Here is a 15,053-nt window from a genome sequence, read left to right on the forward strand (position 1 = left end):
ATGTGCTTCCAGCCCTTCTTGGGAGTCCGTTAGGTCACTGTTCCTGGTTCCCCCCATCCCACTGAATTGCCCCTTCACCTGTAGCAAATTCATCTCATTTTCTTGAATTCCTGACATTTTGACTACCAGTATAAATGGAAACAAACTGCCAACTCATCCCCTTCGTACCCAAATAAGCTTCTTCCAGTGAGTCCCATTATGTGAGCTCTGCTTTCTTCCAATTATCCTAGAATCCTTAGGGGGTTTCTCTAGTCATCCACACATTAAACAATCATTCAGTCATGCAACACATAGGCAGAAGGCTATTTGATGGGAGGGATTTTTCCTTAAAAATTCTATCATTTAAAAATTCCACCTATTTCTACATTTTGGAAAACATTTCCCATTATAGAATGGTTTCATTTAAGTTATATAGACAAAAAGATCCACATATTTTTGACATCTACTTAATTTATTTATTAGAAAAGCAGGGGGTGGGGAGAGGGAGAAAAAGGAAAATCTTCCATCTGCTGTGCTGACTACATCAGCCAAGGACGGGCCAAGCCAAAGCCTGGAACTCCATGTGGATCTCCCACGTGGATGTCAGGGACCCAAGCACTTGAGCCAATATCTTCTGCCTCCAAGGATGTGTCAGCAAGAAACTGGATCAGAAGTGGCAGAGCTTATACTGAACCAGCAGTCTGATAAGGTATGTAGGCGTCCCAAGCAATGGTTCAAACTACTACTCCACAAGGCTTGTTGCTGCAGATGTATGTGTATATATGTGTGTGCACTTGGGTGTGCAAACGTACTTTGTGTGTGTGTGTGTGTGGAGAGAGAGTATTTCAGACTGCTTCCTTTAGTATGCATACACTAGAACAAAGCCTAGACAGGATACAGTCAGGAGGCACTTTAGAGTAGATCAAGAAAAACAAGATCCTTGGAAATAAAGCCACTCTGAAGGAGCCCGATGAGTTCCTGCGCTGACATTGCAGAGGGAAGTAGGGTGTTGATCAGGAGTACTGGGTCTGGATTCTAAAGCCTGTGATACTTCTAACTGTACTAGCAAAGCCTTCTGACATCCATGAGGGAAATCAGTGTGAGTGGGACCTCAGGAGTCCTGCCAGAATGGGGTTCAGTGACCTGGGGTTGTGGAATGACAACCTCCTCATTAGAGAAGCACTACAATAGAGGCAAAGATTTGTATGTCCCTTACTGCTGCGACTCCAATATGGGGACCCTACAGTGTCTTGTGACAGACTGAGGCCATGCCTGTATAACAATCCAAGATTTTATTCGGTAAGACCCAGGAAAACAGAGAGCAGCTGTCCGTTCTTACACATGTGGTACTGGCAAGAGCAAATGTCAGCCTAGCTACATCGCTGCAGACACAGGAGCTTCTACCTTTGACTTTGATCCACAGAATATGTATTTATTTTGGTCACTCACGAAGGAGCAGGTGCAGTTTTTGCTGAAACTTCCCCTTATGACACTGAGCTTGGTGGCATTAACATTGTTTATAGGGGGTGCCATTGTGGCTCAGTGTCTTAAGCCACTGCTTGCACTGCTGGCACCTCATGTCAGGGTGTCCATTCAAGTCCCAGTTACTCTGTTTCCAATCTAACTTCCTGCTAAAGGACCTGGGAAGGCTTTGGAGGATGGCCCAAGTGCCTGGGCTCCTGCCATCCAGGTGGTGATCAGGGTGGAGTTCCTGGTTCCTGGTTGCAGCCTGGTTAAGACCTGGTTGTTGTGGCCATTGGAGGAGAGAAACAGTGGAAGGAACATCTCCCTTTTCTCCATCTTTCCCTTCCTCTCTCTGTTGTTCTGCCTTTCAAATAAAAAAAAATAAATATTTTAAAAATTACTCTTCTGATTGCATTTTATCATCTCCCAGTCAAAACACACACACACACACACACCCTTAAATTATGCCTTCCACAAAATGAGAGAAGTAAGAAATAAGAAATAAGAAATAAGAAATAAGATCAGCTATCTGATCCTGAAACAACCATCCTAGAATTCCTGGACAAATAAGTGAGAAAGGCCAAAGACACATGAATTCATGACTGCCTGAACATGTGGGAACCTGGGGTTACTCTCTGGGATACCACTACATGGGTCCATTATTATTACCCATTAATACTCCAAGTGGTAAATTTAGAAATCCCAACTGTATTAATTTTCTTTTGCTACTATAAAAAATTAACACAGATTAGTGCCTTCAAAACACATACAAGTGCTATCTTACAGTCCTAGAGGTAAGCAGCGTGACACAAATCTCTGGGAGCTAAATCAAGATGATGGCAGCACTGCATTCCTTCTGCAGGGTCAAGGGAAGAATTCTTTTTGTTTCTTCCAGCATTCCTTGGCTCCTGGCCCCTTAGCTCCATCCTGAGAGCCAGGAGTGGAGGGAGGGTCCAGTCTATCCCAAATCATATGTCTTGAACTCTTCTGCCTTTTTTTTTTTTTTTACAGACAGAGTGGACAGTGAGAGAGACAGAGAGAAAGGTCTTCCTTTGCCGTTGGTTCACCCTCCAATGGCCACCGCGGCCAGTGCGCTATGGCCGGCGCACCGCGCTGATACTAAGGTAGGAGCCAGGTGCTTCGGGTGCAGGGCCCAAGCACTTGGGCCATCCTCTACTGCACTCCTGGGCCATAGCAGAGAGCTGGCCTGGAAGAGGGGCAACTGGGACAGAATCCGGTGCCCCGACCGGGACCGGGACTAGAACCCGGTGTGCCGGTGCCGCTAGGCGGAGGATTAGCCTGTTGAGCCGCGGCACCGGCCATTCTTCTGCCTCTTTCAAGACCCTTGTGATTCTTATTGTTTCATTAGATAATTCAGATTAATGTCAATATTTTGAGGTCAGATGATTAATGGCCTTAATTACAACTGATACCTTAATTCTACTTTGTCTATAACTTAATACATTCACAGGTTCCAAGAATTATGATGTCGATACCTCTGAGGACAGGTATGGGTATTATTTTGCCTATGTCAGCTTGGGCGCTTACTTTGTGCCAGCCTTGGATTACATGTTAGGTTTACAGAAAGGAATAAATCTCAAGATCTTCCCAACCTGAGATATGGGCAAAAATTAGACTGTTGTAATAATGTGATTGAAATAATCATAGGATTGGATCAGAATACCCTTCCCAGCCTTTGGGAGGCAGATGGCATTATAAAAAGTTTTCTAGAAGAATAGAAACCTGAGATTAGTTCCTCATGGGTTCATGGGTATTTACTAGGTAGAGAAGAGAACATTCGAGTCACTCATTTCCCTAATGACACCAAAACACAGCGAGTATCTTTCCTCTGTCACTTGGCTGATGAAATCCTCTGGTGAGCAAGGCTGATGACAGTTGAATGGGGGATATTTTAGACATTTAATCATTTCCCACATATATGTGGAGGGCCTGTGCTATGTGAAAACATATGCTGGTCATCAAAGTTGCAGTGGTGGACAGAACATATGAGGTCCCTGCCTCTGAGGTGTTTGCAGGTCTGCACAGAAAGCATGGAAGCATTCATGTGAAAATTAATTATGAACCAGGCTTGTGAATCTGTCCAGAGAGGTGATGCTTTTCAGATCCCAAGTCTTACAGGAAGAGAGCAAATCTTCCATCTCCCCAAATTCCTGATGAACAACAGATGTTACCCCTGAAGATTGTCATCACAAACCAAAGCAATGGAAAATCTGCAGCTCAATGACTTGGGTGTGGTTCTGGCTAAATAGCTCCCATGTCCTTAACAGAGCTGCTGCAATCCATAGGAGCCACTGTTCTACCCTGTCCATGACCCCGGTCCTCCCACGGGACCGTCTCAACAAGTGGCCAACTACTGGCCCTGTTCCTAATTCCAGACCTACTCCCTTCTCTAGAGTTATGGAGTTTTACGAATTTTCATCAGTTATCACAGAAGCCTGAACATAATTTTCATGCTGTTTCTATTGGAAAATCTTCTGCAAATAACTTCTAACTGAATTACAAGAATATGATAGGATATAACATTTTATAGGAAAGGGAGGCCTATAGGAGCTTCAATCATTTCTCAAAGGAAAAGGCAAGTATCAAATATTAAATGTAATCAACTTAAAATTTAAAGCAAATACTTGAGTTACTCAAATCATCTATTCTTTGAAGCAACCTTGCAAGGTAAGTTTCATTTTTTATTTCCATTTAAAAGATGAAAATACTGAGGCACAGAAAGATGACGTGCCTAAGCCTAGACGACACTGTTGAGATCCGGGTACTGGATTCTGCTTGTACCTCTCTGTTGTGAGGAGCCTGCAGCCACGTTTCTCCTGCAGCACAGAGCACCCTCTTTCCAGGCTCTCTGGTCACCACTGGAGAATTATAGGTGGTACAACTCCTGCCTTGAGATATGGGCTCTTCCAGGCCTAGCTCTTTCTATCTGCTTAGCAGAGCCCATCCCTTCTAAACCTGAAGAACTTATGCATCCCTCACTATCACAGTCTGTATGTTTGTTGCTGTCATTGTTTACACCCTAGAGGCTAAGGGCTTGGCCTTTACAATTGGATTCTTTCATGAAGATGGTATCCATGTCTACATTGACCATTGCCAAATCCTCAGAGCTTAGCCAATAAATGATTCCCTTGAAGACAATAGACATCTTTTACAAATTCTATCAATTCCTCAAGACCTAGCACAGTTCAGTGTTATTGACAAGGAGAAGTCACAGAGAAGTGAGTGAATTAATGAATGAGTAGTGAGTGAGTGGATGAATGAGTGGGCAAGTGAGTGAATTGATGAACAAATGGGAGTTAGAAAAGTTAGTGAAATATACATGTAGTTTCCACTGGGATTCTTTTCCATGAGCAAATGTTTGCACAAATTGGCCCAGCTGTGTCACAGGCTCAGTCCACTGAATTCACTGGAATTTAATCCCAATCATGCCCCTGAATTTGCACTACAAATTACTTAATCATCTACTATTCTGGAATGTCAGGATGCATACCTGTTTTCTGGTAGAAATTCTGGATACAAATATGAGATACATTACATTTGTGTATCAAGGGATTCTGCCTAAAAATCCTTCACCTGAGAACCATACCTAATTAAGCTTCTCTGCATCAGGTATTAGCATTATTCATGAGATTACATTATTTTTATTAACGTGCAACTAATGACCAGATATCATTCTCAGATAACAAAATAACAAATAGAAACAGCATGAGGCTTTGAAGCCAACAGGTCTTTGCTCAAATCCAGCTCACACGTACCAGCTGTGTGATGGACAAGTTCCTTGATCTCACTAAATATCAGTATTTTCTCTATAAAATTAGCTCCATGTTATCAACCTTACCAGATCATTATAAGTTGAAATGACTGCACATATGTAAATCACTGGCAACAGTGTCCGGAACAGAGCAGCCACTGAACAAGCCCTTGCTACAACACCTCTGGATTGATGTTGTTACACCATGGTAAGTTTGAGGCATCTTTTTTTATTGGGCATTGCCTTAGTCCCAAAATTCAGTTCTAAACATCCAAGCAATGTACAAATAGCATTAAGCAATACATGGCCTTCAATGCACAGAACAGACTGGCTCTGGGATTTTCCATGGAGTCAAGGGGAGGTGAAGAAGAGGACTGTAGTGCACTAGTAGTATCTTTTGGATGCTGCTCTCATGTGAGAAACTAGGGCTCCAGCACTGAGAAAGGAAAAGCTTTCTGAAAATAGTGGTGTTTAGTGATGCTCACACAGAAGAACATTTGAGAGGTATGACTTTGTAGGCATAATCATGATCATAATTGCCACCTTCATCTAGACAGGCAAGCTCAGCTAACAGGAAGTTAACATTTCTCAGTCCTAGACCTTCACATTGCTCTGAACACAAATAGAGCAATGCCTTGGGCAGTTCTGAGTCCTGAGATCCCAGTTTTCTTGCTTGTTGTTTGAGAACAAGACCTCTACCCTCTAGAGAATGAAGGGGTTTAGTGTCACAAGATGTGCTGCTCTTTCTAGATCTTGACTTGAGAGAGTCCGCAATTCCCATCCCCTGTTCTGTTTTCTGCTCTTGCTCCTCGGAATCTTCCAGAGTAAAATTTCCAAATGGGCACAAAGGGACTTCCTTGGCATACAATGGCTCTTAGGAAACAGCACACTGATGAGTTGCATGAAATGATTCAGAAAAATACAGATTAAATTTCCCTTGAAACACTAAGGGGTTTAGAAACGAAGCAAAACTGCTTGGCACTATGCAGTCTGCATTTTAACAAACCCAAAATGCTTGAAAAATTGTTCAAGATGTTTCAACAAAGTATGCCACTCTGCTGTTCTTTCACTGACATGTCTCTCCCCTGCCACAGAGAAGCAGAGTCAGGGTGACTGCATCTGGGAAGAGCCTTCTCCCATCAAACAGAGGGCTCCGCAGTTCTCATTTTTACACTTGTTATGCTAAAAAGTAAAAAAAAAAAAAAAATGTTAGTTTGCTTTATTTTTTTAAAAAAGAAACAAAACAAAACTGAGTAAGAATAGTATAAAGGGATGATCTTAAACATCAAGGGCATATATTTAAAGGAAAAACAATAATTCCAATGTTGTAAATTGACTGTAAAGTTGCCTGGGCTGAACAGTGGATGTGATAAGCGTGAAATGTCCCCCATCAGGCCCTTCTGCCTCGGCTGCATCCCTAGACCTGCCAACGTCAGTATCGTCAGCACTCGGAGCCTGGCCTTCACGTGCCTGCTCTAAGAGAATTGTGCTGTTTGGCAGGAAACTGAAAGGCCTCCACAGGACACAAGGCAGAGTAGGCAGAGTGAGAAGAGAAATGGACAAGGAATCAGAGGTCTGGGCTTTAGCCCCAAACCACTGCCATCCGGATGCAGCTCCAGGGAACAAGTCGGATTTTACACAGAAAACAACTCCCTCCAGTGACTCCCCCTAAGAAGTATGTGAGGGTTGAGAGTCACTGGGGTAACCGGCAGTCCTGGAACATCTTATGATAGAAGCAGCTTATGTTATTTGATCCTCCACAGATGAAATCTATAGGCTTAAAACTTGTGCTGATGAAGAATTTGCAGTCATTGGTTTCCTAGTTTAATATAATTTTCCCAAAATATAGTAGCACTTCTCACAAATGAGGAATAAAAGTGCAAATGTATATGAACATGTGTGTGTATATATAAAACATATATGTAAATATTTTTGAAATGCTTACATTTTTGAAACACTTTTATTTTATGCAAAATTTTAGAATTAATTTTAAATATTTGAGAGGGAGAGAGAGAGAGATTGACAAGCTGATAGACTGATAGCAATTGACTCACTCCCTCAAAGCCCACAACCACCAGGAGCTGAGAACTCAGTCTATGTCTCCCATGTGTTTGGCATGTGCCTCCTGGGACAGGAAACTAGAATCGGAAGCCAGAGCTGGGAATTGATTCTAGGCTTTCCGATATAGGACATGGGCATCTTAATCATTAGTCTAACGATCCCCTGGTATAAGACTTTAAATAAGTCTCCTTGATGGAATTCTAACTAATATTACTCAATACATTCATCCATCCATCTACTTGTCTCGGCATCTTACAGTTGACGAAGTATATTCATTATCTCATCTTTTTTTCAAAACATTGAAATGGATTTATTAAATCTGTCCTTAAATAACTATCAAAGACAGTGATACTTCTCAAATTCCTTAAGGTGATGTAGCTGACAAGTGGCAAAGCTGGGTCTGAGTCCAAGTTTCTGACTACTGGTCCTAAAATATTTTCTTTATAACGTGGGATGGGCTCATCCAGTCATCATTCCATTCTCTCAGGCTGCAAAGGGATAAAAAAGGTCATGGCATTGGAGCCATGAAGTAACAGCAAGCCAGGAGTCTCTTTCCTGTGGTTTTGATGACCTTGAGCCATTTGGATAATGACCAGGCTGAGCTGGTGAAACCAAGCCATTCTTTGGCAACTCAGTAAAACAATGCTAGAGAAAGTTTCCATTGTCTGCTCCCAATTCCCTAACCATGTCAGCAACCAAGCTGGGCTGATTTGGGTTTTCTCATGGCAATTAGAGTGGATTTTAAGATTTACAAGCCAAGTTCATGCTAGAGAACAAGGAGCCACACCTTTTCCCTTGTCATTTTATATCTGCTGTAAACTCTGTGCTGTGAAATCAGGAAGCTGTGAGGCACCCAAGGGATATCATAGAGCTAAGCTTAGCTTAGTGCTTTCCAGCACATTGAGATTGACAGCAAAGCCACAGTGAGGACTATGGTATAACAATTATTATTAACAATCACCTTGTAGACCAGATACTGATCACACCTCAGGGTCTACAAAAACCATTCATATTTATTATACCACTTGGTCCCCAAAATAACCCTGTAAATTAAGAAGGGTGAGAAATTTGTTTACTTTGCAGTTGAGGAAAATGAGCAGAGGCTTGGAAAATGGCATGCATCCCAGGTGCATGGGATGGGAAGGATGGAATCCTTTCACTTCCAACTCCCTCCCTTGTCACAGCCTGTCCATCACCAGCCCTTGCCTTCCCTCCATGCAAAACTGCATCAAATCCATCTGCTTGTCTGTGTATTCTGTGTCATAGTTCTGGCAAAAACACCATCTGCCCTTGTCTGAGCCTTGCAGCAGTGTCTTAACTGGTATCTCTGTGACCTTCTCTGCATTCTGAAACCCAAATCAGATCTCGAGTCTTTGAGCGCACAGCATTGAGCTCAGAGTGATTTCAGACTCTCAAGAGAGTCTTGCCTGCCCTCCACACTTGACTCTCTCCATCTCGTGTTAGGTCTCCTCCTTTGTTCCCTGTACTCCGATCACCCTGGACTTCATTCCATTCTCAGGCTTCCCACGTTTGTTCTTGCCTTTGGGGCCCTCCTGTTTGCCATTCCTTCTGCTGGAATTAAATGTATTTTCCAGCTCTCTCCTCTCCTTGCTCCCAGTTCTCTCAATCAAAATCATTCATCTTCCTCTCCTGTTTTAATGTTACTTCCTCTCTGATCACCCTTCCCGAAAGTCCTGCCTACTTGGTTCCTAATATTCATGTAATAATTGCTCAATAGCACGCCTTTTCAATGAGTAGGTAATGAATCAAGTCTCACTAAAAGCCCTAACCCCAGATCTTTACATCATCAGGTTAAGGTTTTGTGAATCCTCCTGGATTTAAATTTGTCAACACAGAGGAACTCTGTTCTCCACTGATGGAGCAGCTGCTCTGGATCCCTGAGCCCTGCTCTGCGCCACTGAAATTAGCCTCAGTTCTAGAAACGAACTCTAGAGCTCCCTTTTATCTTTCACTCAAGCCAATAACTCATCTGAAGGAGCAAGCTTTGTGGTCATTCCTCAAGCCAACACTCCTTTCAGCAAAAAGTGCCCTGAATCTGGAGTATTCAGAATGCCTTGACTATTTCCTGGCTCACCTTTGTTTCAAAATGTGGGAATGTGGAAAGATGTTTGGGTTGCTGTAGCATCAAAGCCCTGTGCCACTAGCTGACTGGGCAACGAAGACCTCAGCATCCAGGCCATTGTACTTTGCAGGACATGGGGAAGTGGACATACTCATGGCAGAGCAGTCAGAGGCTCTGATTCTACATGAATCCATTTAAAACACCTGTACCATTAGCCAGAGAGGCCACACAATAGAATCTAGTGAATGTGAACAGAATCACTACCTCCTCTCCACTCCTACCCAGATGCAGCAAACCCAAAATGTCACCACACTTTGCCAAGTTTACAAGGGAGAAGGAGAGGGGAATCCACCTTGGTTAAGAAGCACTGGTTTAACAGATGTTCACACCCTGGGCAAGTTACTGAATGTTTTTCATCTCCTTTTCCTCATCAGCTAAAACAAAAGGAAGCAAACACAATAGTTTTATAAGAATTAATGGAAATAATAAACATTTGGCATATAGCCTAGTCTGACACAAAGTAGGTGCTCAGAACATATGGCTAAGTAAACAAATTATTGCCTAAGATAGAAAAGAATTTCTCTGAGACTATATGAGGAAGGGAAGTGTTGCCAGAGTTGGGTCCTTTGACTTCACGTCATAAACCCACTGCCAGTGAGGGGACAAGGGTGAAAACACTTTGCTAAAGCTAAAGAACTTGGGACTTAAAATATATTTTGCAACAGAATCATATCTCTTCTGAGGTGTTCTCTTAGCCTGACCTCCAGAAAAGATGATTTTTAAGGGTGGGTATATGTTAGCAGAAGGCAGTTGCTGTGGATAGTGTCTTAGGATAATATGCCCCAAAAGAAGTCCAAGGTAGTTTTCATCTAAGAAATTTAACAACACACAAAAGGACAGAGTAAACATGACATAGAGAGGCAAGTGTTTGGCCTAGTGGTTAGGATGCCTATCTGACATCTGTATCCCATATTAGAGTGCCTGAGTTAGAGTCTCTGCTCCACTTTCTACTCCAGCTTCCTGCTGATGCACACCTGCAAGGCAGCATGTGAAATCACAACTAGATGAGCCCTTGTCACCCACATAGAACTAGATTGAGGCCTGAATTTGATCTGGCCCAGCCCCAGCTGTTGCAGACATGTAGGAAGTTAATCAGCAGATAGGAAATATTTGTCTCTCTTTCTCTGTGCCTTCCAATAAATAAGTTAAATATATATATTTTTAAAATGTGACATAGAAAAGATCAGGGGCATGAGTTTCAGAGCTAGACAGAGGTAAATCTCAGCCTTCCTACTCTCTGGGTGACAATTTACCTTAACCATCTGAACCTCACAGGGATGGTATGAGGAGTAAAGGGAATAATATGTGCAAGTCCATTGGCATTGTTCCAGAACACATCAATCACCTAACAAATGCAAGTACTAATAATATTCATTATTAATTAGTTAACTTCTACTACAGGTGGAGCATCCTTAACCTGAAAATCCAACATCTGAAACTTTTTGAGTGCTTGACATGATGCTACAAGCAAAAAATTCTGTGCCTGACCACATGCAATGAGTCTCAGTGAAAATGCAGGTGCACTATAAAGATCATATAAAATTAATATTAGGCTTTGTGTTGAAGGTGTATATGAGATCTAAGTAAATTTCTTTTTTTTTTTTTTTTTTTTTTTTTTTTTGACAGGCAGTGTGGACAGTGAGAGAGAGAGACAGAGAGAAAGGTCTTCCTTTGCCATTGGTTCACCCTCCAATGGCCGCTGCGGCTGGCGCACCGCACTGATCCGATGGCAGGAGCCAGGTACTTATCCTGGTCTCCCATGGGGTGCAGGGCCCAAGTACTTGAGCCATCCTCCACTGCACTCCCTGGCCACAGCAGAGAGCTGGCCTGGAAGAGGGGCAACCGGGACAGAATCCGGCGCCCCGACTGGGACTAGAACCCGGTGTGCCGGCACCGCAAGGCAGAGGATTAGCCTAGTGAGCCGTGGCGCCGGCCTGAGATCTAAGTAAATTTCAAGTTTAGATGTGTCATACCAAAGATACCTCATTATTAATATGCAAATATTTCACCACCACCCTCCAAAAGAAATCCAAAATCCAGAATACTTCTGGTTCTAAGTGTTTTGTATCAGGGATATTCAACCTGTATTATTGCTTTTAATGATAATATCACTATCATCAGTGTTGGCCACAGTACTTCAAAGAGCATTATCTTTACTAACTTGAAATCTGCTACCTTCTCAGACCAGTAGGGCTCTGTTTTCTGGATTCAGAAGACTTCAAACGGGCAGATTATCCCATCCCACTTCTCCGTGAGGAGAGTTTGAGGCCCATTTGGGGAAAAAAAAATCATGTAGTCTCTGGTCCCTGGACTTCAAAGTGACTTTATCTTTCTTGGCAGGTTAGGCTACTAGGAATACTGAACATTTTTCTGTCACACCCATTGCCAAGGTTGCAATTTGGGAAAACACATAGGGATTTACAGATAGCAACTTTGCTTTTCTTCTATTGATAGCCTGAGATAATTCATGGCTGGGTTTGGACAAATGCAAAAATGTGCATTTAGTCTGAATTTGGCATTATTCCTCTTGAATATTAGTCATCTCAGCCTGAAATGCAAGCACTTCTCTCTTAACAGATGGGAGGATATACTATGAAATTACACCATAGCACAGGGAGAAAACAAGAAGGTTGACACTACATTGAGGGTTAAGTCTTTGCACAGTGGGACAACATGTATGCTGTCATATATTTTCCTACAAAATAAGGGATGTGCTTTTAAGGTGTGGCTAACATTCTTGCACAAACAATGGGATGGAAATATTTATAAACCATATTTGCTTGATGATTTAACCACTGTAGGAGTATTTTTTGCATATAACTCGCCATGCAGAATTTCCTTATACTAAATGCTCAAATCAGAGTCATGTGTCATGTTCCATTACAATGATGTAAATATGATTCTGAGGCCCTGCTACCTTCTGTGTCCTCTTCCTATTGGCACTCCATTGCTTCCTGAGGCCACTGCTGGTCATTTCTACTATCATGGCAGAGAATACACTAGTGTCAGATCAGCTGGTTGCACTAGGTAGGCAGAGGGAGAGACAGAATGGGAGAGAATTTGGAGGTTTGGGGGGGGGAAGGAAATGGAAAACAAAAAAATTAGAGCATAATTTAAATTTATGCTCTTTCCACTACATCACATTTTCATAATTGAAATTCAATAAAAAGGCAGTTGTGAATCCCTCTGATGAGTTTTGTATTAGACACTGGATCAAAAAGAGACTTTATGATGATAAACCCATAATCAACCTCATATTGAATGGATAAAGAACTTAAGTTCCCAAGTTTTATTTTACAAATTTCCATTAACTATTGTATCAACATATGTTCTTGCCTTATAAGAATAAACAAAAGATCATGCAATATCTTAAAATTTCTTTTATATCAAAGAGAGAATGGCCTTCACCACAGTGGAGTTTAATGTATATTCCTATTATCATTAGAATTCACTGAACCCAAGTATCTTCTATGGAATATATATCTCATAAATATCTTAAGATATTCCTAGTGATTAGCTAAGATTTTCATTTACTTTTCAGTGATGAATATAGCTTTCAGAAGTAATTCTAGTTTTCAGACAATATATAGAAAATGTTTTCACAGTAAGAAAAATACAGAACTTCAGCATTGTAGGATATTCTAGAAACAATTTTTTTCTGAACACACCTCAGTTATGAATAGGACATGAAGAAACTATAAAGTAACTGAAGAACAATTTCATTGCAAATATTTTTTAAAGTAGATCAGACAGACTGATTTTGCTGAGACTCAATTATGTAGGTGATTTAGTTCCAGGCACATTCTAACATAATTGCTTTTAATTCTCTTCTGTGAAATAGGTATCAGAGTCTCCAGATAATGTGATCAAAGTCTCAGAGAATATAAGTACCTTATGCTAGGTAATACACAGTGAATCTCTTTAAATAAAGACAGAATTTTAACTCTCTATATTGTAGTCAATGAAAAAGTAAGAAATTATGCCACCCAAATTCTTCATGTTTTCTGTATGTTTAATAAAAATATTTCTGTAAAACTATCCTATCATTTGTCTTTCTATGCTAAAAATAGGACTTAGGAGGACTTTACCATTGATGCTATATTTAAGCGAGAAGTAAAAATATAAAATTATATTTGTTTATCAGATTCCCAGTATCTAAATCAAATCAGTGATCAGATTGATTATTTAATATGTATTAATTCTTCTTTAAATGAGTTTTTTTTTACTGTTGAAAAGTAAATGTTGGGTAGTAACTGCAAAATAAAAAAGTCAGGAAAAACAAGAGTGAAAACAGGGTCACTTTTATTGCCTATTAAAGAGGAAACTCAAAGTTTTTATAGCCCCAGCTTAGTTCTAACTGAGTGAATAATTAGACATAACAATATGGGCTTACTGTGCAGATGCTGTGTGGAGTAAAACAGTTGTAACCAGATGATGCTCCTGCGTTCCAAGACAGCAGCCTCCAAATTACTGGAGGTGGAATTATATATATATATATAATATATATAATATAATATAATATATAATTATATATAACATATATATAACAATGTATATATATATATTGTTTGAAGATGGAATTTTGAAGCTCAACAACTTTTAATTCAGAAAATTTAGAGTGACTCAAAAATATTTTGGTCAAAGCTGCTCTATTGTTTAGCTATGCAGGACCATTGATCATGTTAAGAACAGCAGATTGTCTGTTTCAGAGATTCTGTCCAATTCTCAGATCTGTTATCATGTTAGTTGCAGAAGCTTGGGAAAAATCAAGTAACATTTATCAGCTTCCTATAACCTACTATAGAGTAAGTTAAAACTGATCCTTAGTGACATCTTGGCCATCATATGGGGCCATGCTTCCCATGAGATGACCTGTCTGAAACTGTTTTAAACTCTGTCTGTGGTTCTTTATCTTTCCAACCATCAGTGATCACTACTGCTTGAAAAGTCCAGGACACATTTTTTTTTCTGTTTTGTATCCCCCAGCCTTACAGGTGCCCTGACCCTCGCCCTTACCTCTGTGTTACCTTCCTTTGTTGCTGACTTTTGGATCCAGCTCTCGTGCTTTGTTTGCCTCCTTGGACAGGGTACATTCCTTGGTTACCTGTTTACAATTTTGTTCCTTTTCTTCATTCTACATCCAACAAATATTGATCAGCCCCTCCTTCTTTCTAAGGGGCATCTGGTTCCTGGAATTCTATTCTAAACGTAGGTCCTTGACTTGTGGTTCCCTTTAATTGTCATTCAGATAACAATCATTTTGCAAGTTAATTATTATCAGATTTTTTATTAATGAGAAAAATGGACCTTGATGATAACAAGTAATTTGTGTAATTTCTCCAGCTAATAGATAGCAGAACTGGAATTTTTAGCCAGAAATTGTGTGACCCCAAATCCTGAGACTGTTGTAATAAACCGCTCTAGCTCAGAAGGCTCCCAGGAAGTAGAATATTAGGAGACAGACATTTCACCCATTTTACTTTCCCAGACATAACGATTTATTTCCAGTGTAGACAGATGACACTCTGTCTTTGACAGGCTGTCCTCATTGTAAAGGTGCTTTTGATTACTTAAATGCCCCCCACGTCTGTTCCTGAGGGGAAGAACTTTTTTTATGATTACCTTCTACAGCCC

The 15,053-nt window shown here is 40.9% G+C and overlaps 1 long non-coding RNA gene across 1 annotated transcript in view; it reads right to left on the bottom strand.

The window, feature by feature from the left end:
- Window positions 1-5,424: 5,424 nt before the first annotated feature.
- The window catches only part of LOC127489227 (uncharacterized), a 174,385-nt gene continuing 164,756 nt past the window's right edge, over window positions 5,425-15,053 (bottom strand). The window contains exon 3 of the long non-coding RNA XR_016230557.1: window positions 5,425-6,397. This is a non-coding gene — a long non-coding RNA (uncharacterized LOC127489227). The remainder of the gene's footprint in view (window positions 6,398-15,053) is intronic.

The sequence above is a fragment of the Oryctolagus cuniculus genome, chromosome 2, assembly GCF_051225735.1.
Source record: "Oryctolagus cuniculus isolate XC-2025 breed Fujian yellow rabbit chromosome 2, ASM5122573v1, whole genome shotgun sequence".
NCBI lineage: Eukaryota > Metazoa > Chordata > Mammalia > Lagomorpha > Leporidae > Oryctolagus > Oryctolagus cuniculus.